Source organism: Rhinatrema bivittatum, chromosome 1 (genome assembly GCF_901001135.1).
Source record: "Rhinatrema bivittatum chromosome 1, aRhiBiv1.1, whole genome shotgun sequence".
NCBI lineage: Eukaryota > Metazoa > Chordata > Amphibia > Gymnophiona > Rhinatrematidae > Rhinatrema > Rhinatrema bivittatum.
In genome coordinates this window covers 182,161,923-182,170,634 of record NC_042615.1, presented here as the reverse complement: position 1 = coordinate 182,170,634, position 8,712 = coordinate 182,161,923, and the positions used below count along the sequence as shown (strand labels likewise).

The 8,712-nt window shown below is 46.2% G+C and overlaps 1 pseudogene; it reads right to left on the bottom strand.

Moving 5' to 3' along the window:
* Positions 1–5,311: 5,311 nt before the first annotated feature.
* LOC115080220 lies at positions 5,312–5,858 on the bottom strand (annotated as a pseudogene).
* Between the last annotated feature and the right edge of the window lie 2,854 nt (positions 5,859–8,712).

The following is an 8,712-nucleotide window of genomic DNA, read 5'->3' as shown; positions in this document are numbered from 1 at the left end:
AATTATTTTTGCAATCAAATGAAAATTATAATGACCAATGATTATAAACAACGGTTAAAATTGTGTTTCACATTCAGCACATTTACAATGATGCCATATATGAAGGTCATTCTATAATAACTTTCAATAACATAAGATTTTGATTTGAAAAACATCATGTTAGATAGTTAAATTTCTTTAGTACTGCGCTTCTCAACCAGTGTGTCGCCAAACACCGGCACGTGTGTCGCGTCTCCCGGTGTCCCACTGCCCCGTTATACTTTCCTTCTCCCTTTTTCCAGCCCCTGTGGGCTAATTGGAAGCCTCCTTTCTTCCTACCTCCACTGTCCAATGGGAAGGCTCCTTCATTCTTCCTGCCCCCATGCAGGCCAATCGGAAGCCTCCTCCTGTCTATCTGCCAGTGGGAGTAGGAAGAAGGAGGGAAGCCTTTGAATGGCTGGTGAGGCAGGCATCAGAAAGCCCAGGGGGTGGGGTGGGAGGAATAGAAGTATTGAACTCCAATAAAGCAAGGCCGCCATGAGAGCCTGTTCCCGAGCAAAGAGGAAAACCCGACCCCGATGAAGCAAGGCCACCACAGGAGCCCATTCCCATGGCAGTGAAGAGAAAAACCCGACCCCGACCAAGCAAGGCTGCCACAGCCTGTGGAGATGAAGAGGAAACCCGACCCTGACCAAGCAAGGCCGCCACAGCCCATGGCGGCGAAGAGGAAACCCGACCCTGACCGAGGTCACCACGGGAGCCCATTCCCGTGGTGGCGAAAAAAGAAGGCCTGCTGGAGTAAAGCCACAGCAGAACTGGAACCCATCCCTGCAGTGAAGAAAGAAGAAGTTTTTGGTGAGAGCTGGTGTGTCTGTGTGTGAATGAGTGCCTGGGTGAGAGCTTGTGTGTCTGGGGGGGGAATGAGTTAGAGCTTGTGTGTCTGGGGGGGAATGAGTGCCTAGGTGAGAGCTTGTATGTGTGGGTGGGGAATGAGTTAGAGCTTGAGTGTCTGTGTGTGAATGAGTGCCTGGGTGAGAGCTTGTGTCTGAGGGTGTGAATGGGTGTCTGGGTGAGTGCTTGTGTCTAAGGGTGTGAATGGGTGCCTAAGTGAGAGCTTATGTCTGTGGGTGTGAATGGATGCATGGGTGAGAGCTTGCGTCTGTGGGTGTGAATGGATGCATGGGTGAGAGCTTGTGTGTGTGGGTGTGAATGGATGTCAGGGTGAGAGTTGGTGTGAATGGATGCTTGGGTGAGAGCTTGTGTGTGTGGGTGTGAATGGAAGCCTAGGTGAGAGCTGGTATGAATGGGTGCTTGGGTGAGAGCTTGTGTGTGTGGGTGTGAATGGAAGCCTGGGTGAGAGCTTGTGTCTGTGGTGTGAATGGATGCCTGGGTGAGAGCTTGTATGTGTAGGTGCCTGGGTGAGAGCTTGTGTGTGTGTGTGTGAATGGGTGCCTAGGTGAGATCTTGTGTCTGTGAGTGTGAACGGATGCATGGATGAGAGCTTGTGTCTGTGGGTGTGAATGGATGCATGGGTGAGAGCTTGTATGTGTGGGTGAAAGCTTGTGTGTGTGGGTGTGAATGGAAGCCTGGGTAAGAGTTGGTGTGAATGGGTACGAGAGCATTTGTGTATGATTGAGCTTGTATATAAGAGAGCATGAGTATGATTGAGAGAGAGACTGGTCAGGGAGGTGATGTGTTTCTGTGTGAGAGAGAGAGAGAGACTGGTCAGGACAATGACTGGTGTGAGAGAGACCAAGACTGGTCGTGGGGCCTAATTGGGGGTGTTGTGTGTGAGTGACTGGTTGTGGGTGCTAAGGAAGAGGACTGTGAGGACAGAGCTTCAGCAGCCCTTGCTGCTTCTGGTGAGTGCTATTGGCCTGGAAGGGAAAGGAGTAGGAGAGTTGCTGGAGAGGGTAAGTAAAGGTGGCTTTTTAAATTTATTTTTCTTGATTGACTGCCATTTTAATTATTGGGTATTATGCGATGTCTGCTGTTTTGAAATATTGTATTGATATTTGGACATGTGTTAATAATTTTATGAGTTTTTAATTGTTGGATATTATTCTGTTCAGCAGCTGTTTTGTAACATGCTTAGTATAGCTTTACAATTATTTCTGTGTGGGGCTCTATAGCAGCTTGGCTTAATCTGTTTTCCCAATAGGAAATGTATTAGTGTTTAGGGCCTGGTTTAATAGTTGTATTTCTTAGATAGGATTGTTACTGTTTGAGTGTGTTCCATAATAGAGGTGTAACTTTGTGAAGATTAGCTTGTGTGTATTATTGCAAATCCTGAGAGCTATTAGGTGCTATATTTCTCTTTCCATTTCTCCAGGTTCGCACTGCATGCAGAGTGGCTTTTTTGGTTTTCCATTCCAGTTTCTGTCTCCATATTTATAATTTGTGGTTTTTCTGTACTTGGTGAAGGGTGAGTGAACGAGGTGAGGTATTTTACTAGCATGTAGGCATTTTTATCAATCTTATTTGTTGTGTTTTCTCAATAGGACATGCATTAGTGCTAAATTACTGTCTTTTCATAAGGAAGCTATTTTGCCTGGTAGTAAAAGGAGTTTGTTTTGCTTTTACTGAGATGTCATCAGAACCAGAATATCTTTTTTGTATGGTGAGTTGTATGGATAATGCCCTAGTTCTGCTTTGCACTCATTGTTGGGGTTGAGAGGGGGGTCTTGTGGATGCAAAGTGTATATTTACGTTTAGCCGTGTGATGGTCACATGTTCAGTGTGTCACGCATGTGAGAACCATCTGTCAGGTGTGTCTCGGCCAAAAAAAGGTTGAGAACCACTGCATTAGTAAATACACATGCATAACAGGGTATAAATGTAATACGATACTTAAGAGTTCAATTCAGAGTCTGAATTGTTTTCATTTTCCCTTGAATGATTGCCAAACATGCATCATGGGTTAGAACCTTGCTTCTTTGTTCATGTGGTTTAATTCGTGATATCCATTTTGCAACTCTCTCTTATGTCTTTTGAGAGTTTGAATCCTTAAGCAGTGCACCATGGAGAATTCTGAACAAACTGTCTGATTCAATATTCCCTTTTCCAGCTTTATACATTATGGAAAAATGATATAAAGCCAGTGCTGCCAACCACCTCATACATAAGGACACATGTCCTGCTTTTCAAAAATGCTGTGGGATAGACACAGGTAGGTGTTGCAGAGCTACTTTTTTGGTGGTCTTGGAGGCAATGTCCTTAGGTCATCCTTCAGATGATTAACAGGGGATTACCATCGAACACTGGTGAGCATGGAGAGAACATTAAGATAGGTTTTTTAATACAGGTAGGCCTAGCGTAATAGATATTTATTAACGGACCTCTAGAATGTATTTTCTCTTGCATCTTTTGTCCATGGGGCTAAGAGGGATGTAAATACTATAGTACATTTTAGATTATTATGACACTATTGTTCATAGTCTTTACATGTTTCGAGCACTGGTAGGAGGAGGGCAGCAGGGGGATGGAAATGCTGGATCACAGGGCTGAAGAGGAGAATGGCCCTTTTCTATCTTCATAAGGCCTGGTCTTCTGTGCACTGGTTACTCAGAGCTTCCATCCTCATTCTCCTTGTTCCCATCCCCTGATTTACCATAGTCCCCCTTTTACCCTCATTTGTGTGGTTATCAGCTGCAGAGGCAGCAAGGCCTGGGGTTATAACCTGAGAAGCCGGAAGGCAACACACCCAGGGGTGTGTAAAGCTGTGGCCCAGAGTGCCATTCACGAGCTCTACTGTTTCTGACTATTGCTAAATCCCTCCCTTTGTGTGTGTGCGTTCTGTGTAGTGCTGGGAAAGACACACTCTGACCCCTTCATGTTCTTCTTCCAGCAATACAGGGAGAGAGCAAGGGGGAAGGGGGCTGAAGCTTGGAGACTCTAGGAAGAAGAGCCCTGCAGTTTGTCCTCTTAAGACTGCTAAGAGGTGGTGGAACAGCAGTATTGGCTATTTTCCCACTAAATAGGCCCTAGTTGCCACTAAAGAAAGGATAGCAACACATACACACCTCATCTCTTTACATATGCCCCTCCCTCCCCCTGAACTCACCCATTGCCTGTACATGATTATCTGCATTCAAATGTTTACATGGTGGCATGCTTTCTGGGTTCCCGGGGTATGCAGAAATGAGTGAAGTTTGCAAGACAAACGTATTGAATGTCATTTTATTTTTTTTTTAGGTGAATGTCAATGTAGTCGCTTATCGCTGCTGTATGTGGAGATGGTGACTGTACTCTGGAACATCCTTCCAGCACAGATGTATCTCACGCCTGCTCGCCTCTTCTCTTTGTAGATGGCTTTCCTTCCTGGATCATTGGCACATTTCTTTAAGGTTAAATAAACTATCTGAACTGATAATACAAATCTGGAGTAGTTTTATTCATGGTCTGCTCTTCCTTTTCAAGTTATTTCACTCTCACTAGGTACTCCCTCTCCCAAACCAGCTTCCACCCACTCCCCCCTTCCTCCACTCAGTATGTACTCAATAGAAACAGACCGGTGAAAATGTGAGAAATATTTATCCAAAGCTTTTAACATTATTTACAAAAACAAAAATTAAATAATAAAGGAACATGGGAGGGGACATCTAGGGACTAAAGTGTACAAAAGTGTAAAAAATAAAAATCCCAGATAGTTAGGGAGGAAGGTAGGAGGGTGCTCAGGATGGTGGCAGAAGCTGTAAGACCCATAGGTGCACATCCAGTGTCCCGAGCACCCTCCCTTGGTAGGCATGCAAAGCTCTCTGCTCTGGCGCCATTCCCCTTAGGAAAGCATTGGCTCCCAAAGATGAACCTCTTGGCTGCTGAGCTGGGAGGTTAGCGGTGAAGCAGAGGGCCATACATGCCTACCTTGGCCAGCAAAGGCTGGCTGGTCTGGGTCTCAGCGACCCTAACTCCCTGGGCAAAACAGGGAGGAGGCCCTACGGGAAGGGGAACAGGGTCATTTCCTGCTGTAGGCCCAGAGTGCACCTCTTCAATGAGAGATGGCTCCATCTCCTCTGCTTCCTCTCTTGGTGATGATGGGGGTGAGAGTGGAGCATCCTGCTCCCCCCAGCGGTGGCTGCTGCTTGTGTGCGGGCTGGGGCTGGTGCTTCCTCCTTAACGAGTATGAAGCATGTTAATATACAAAACATTTAATACTAAACAGCAACATCACTGTGCTCGGGGGGTTTCTGGACATACATCCAGTCTCCCGTGAGAAATGAGGTTTGAGAATTACAAAAGTCAGATCTTTTTCAGTTCCTCCTGGGCTCCTCTTCTGCTGCCTCAGATCCTCTGGATTGGGAGGGGGGTGGGGGGGGGATACGGCAGCGGCAGTTCAGTTCTTTTTAGTCTTCGGGGTCTCGTACTTCCTCTTACTGGAGTACCACAGCAGCAGGGGTATTCCAATGGATGGCAGAGTCATTATGCCGAACGCTACCCAGAGAAGAAAATGAGAAGAACCTGTCAAAACTCTCTCTGTGCCAGGATCCCACCTTGGTCGGGAGCACTGCTGTATCCAAACCTCCACCTGCCCACCTTCCTGGGGCCAGATACGTGACCGTGGCCGAGGTAAAGTTGAAGTAGCCCGCTTTCAGTGGCCGCAGGACCACTGCGTGCGACACGTTGCTGGCGGGTGCAATCCTGTCCACCTGACGTTCAACATGCCAGAGACGATCCCGAAATCTTTGGGAGGAAAAGAGTCATCGGACAGCTCCACCTCTAGAGCACATGTAGAGCCAGTGTTATAAATGTTGTATTGCAGGGTTAGGTCCTTCCCTTCCATGGCATATCTGTTCAGCAAGGACTTGTAGGCCAGTAACCGTGCCCCCCTCCTCACAGCACATGACAGAGCACAGGGCGATTATGGCAAAAAGCAACATCATCTCGCAGCGCTTCCTCCCAGCCTCAGCTTGCTCGGCGCTCCCCCCGTGCATGTGTGCACTCAGTCCCTTCCTGCCAGCTCCAGAAGTCTCACAAGAGCTACTCCTGACCCCCCAAGCTGGCCTCCTCCTGACCCCCCCAAGCTGGCCAAAAGTTCTTTTTGGGCCGAACGAGCCGGGAATCACGTGGCGCCGCGTCACTCAGACGCGACGTCACGTGATTCCCGGCAAGTTCGCGCCGGACGGCTCGTTCGGCGCGAACAAGCCGGGAATCACGTGACGCCGACGTCACGTGATTCCCGGCAAGTTCGCGCCGGACGGCTCGTTCGGCCCAAAAAGAACTTTTGGCCAGCTTGAGGGGTCAGGAGGCCCCCCCAAGCTGGCCAAAAGTTCTTTTTGGGCCGAACGAGCCATCCGGCGCGAACGAGCCGGGAATCACGTGACACCGCGTCACTCGACGTGCCACCGACGTCACATGCTTCTCGCCAAGGATTGCAGAAATGACGTCCTCACTCCTCGCTCGATCACCAGGGAGTTGTGGTAAGTCTGGGGGGGGGATTAAGGAGGGTGAGGGGTTTAATTTTTTTTTTTGCACATATGTACGAGGTGGAGAGAGGTGCTGACAGGAAACGTAGGTCTGTGGGGCGATGGTGGGCCCCCTTCATCCTCCATTGCACCCTTTTCATCAGCACCTTCAAACAAAATCAAGTGTGAGAATGATGTCCAGATAAAGGTACAGATACATTTTCTTTTTATGGGGACAGTGCCCTGTAGGCTTGAAGATTTACTTACCACCAGCCACATCCCGTTGAGCACAAAGCAGATTGAGCCACCTCTTCTTCCGAAGGTGCAGCCACCGGGCTTCTGTAGCTGCTAATGTGCCCTTCATACTGGTATGTGACAATGTATGCTACTTCTATGTGACTGGAGTTGGGCTCTGGCAAAACCATTAATGCACATAGAAGTGGTGTGCTGGCATCTGTACCAAAGTATACCTGAACATGAGGCCTCATGAAGGGCCATGAAACCCAGGTCACTAGTAGCGTAGCCTTGCAGTGCAACTAGTGGCAATATCCTTATAAAGTACCAAGAACCCTGCCCCTGGTCCTAACATATGCCTTCTAAATGCATTCTAAATGAGTTGCCTTCCTGTAAGTCAGTGCTTCTCAAGTCAGTCATTAGGGCACACCTAGGCAGGCAGGTTTTCAGGATATTCTCAAGGAGCATGCATGATATATATTTGAAGAGAATGGCAGCAGTACATGTCAGTGTCTCATGCATAGTAATTGTGAGTATCCTGAAAATCTGACTGCCTAGGTGTCCTCTGAGAACTGACTGGCAAGGTATAGCTTGAGATATGAGGCTGAGCATGAAACCATTTTGTAATCCCTAGTAGGGATGTGAATCTTTTTTCAACGATTAAAATTATCTTCCGATAATTTTAAAATCATCTTAAATCGTTAAAGAACACTATACAATAGGAATTCTAACGATTTATCGTTAAAAAATCGTTAATCGGTTAGTGCGCACTAACAGGAGTTAGTGCGCATTAACCGGGAGTTAGTGCGCACTAACTCCCGGTTAATGCGCACTAACTCCTGTTAGTGCGCATTAACCGAAAATGATACAAATTGACACTTTTCAGGTCAGTTAGGAATGAATATGTATTCCTATTGGCTGGCTGCCCTCTTATTTATTGATGTTACCAAGGTTCCCACTGAGGTGATGGTTGGGGGGATGGGAAATGGAAACGGTTGGTAGCTTGACAAAAAAAGTAATGTGATCAGTCAATGTGACTAGAACTTGTGCCTATCCCTGATATCGGAAGTGTTGTGATCTTCCTGCACACAGTTCCCTATCCCTGATACCGGGAGTGTTGTGATCTTCCTGCACACAGTTCCCTAACCCTGATACCGGGAGTGTTGTGATCTTCCTGCACGCAGTGCCCTAACCCTGATACCAGGGGTGTTGTGATCTTCCTGCTCACAGTGCCCTAACCCTGATACCGGGAGTGTTGTGATTCCGGTTCCGATTCACATCTCTATTAAATATACAAAGAATATATCCAGAGATACCCTTCCACGTTACCAAACCTAAGATTCGCCTCTTGGTTGGTTTTTTTTCAAATCTACTGTATATGATTCCACAGCCAGTCGGGTTTTCAGGATATCCAGAATGAATATGCATGAGATAACTTTGCATATATGGGGTTTCCATTGTATGCAAATTTATCTCATGCTTATTTTAACAATGTTATGCTAAGCAGATTACAGCTCTTAACATAAAATACAAATGTAAACATAAAACAAAGACATCATAGATAAAACAAAAATAATCCACGATGACAGTTTAACTTATGTTTATATTATTTGGGCACAAAAGGAAAAAGGAAATGCAGGAATCATGATCTGAATATAACTGCTGTGGTTCTTTTTTAATAATTATTTCATAATTCTTGGAATGTATTATTTTCAATACCACATATCGAAAAATCTAAGCAGTTTACATATTCATTAAAAAATGAAAAAGCTGAGTGAGAAAAAAAATTGACATCCTGGTCAACTGTCTCAGAGCAGGCAAGAACTGAATAAACATAAAAAACGATTCTTGTACCTCTACAGGTGATCTAGCTAAAATATTCTTGGTGCAGACTGGGATGGGTAGCATTGGGAAATTTACACTGTTGCCACTTCTTCCTGTTTTTTTAAATTATTCTGTGGAGAGCACTTCAGTCAACAGAGTTTGCACAATCTCCACATACAATGCTTAACGTACTTAATGAACAAAAGCACCATTATGGCACAAAATGTCTTTGTCTTGGCTTCCTCTATGTGGTAACAGCCTTGTAGGGGATAGG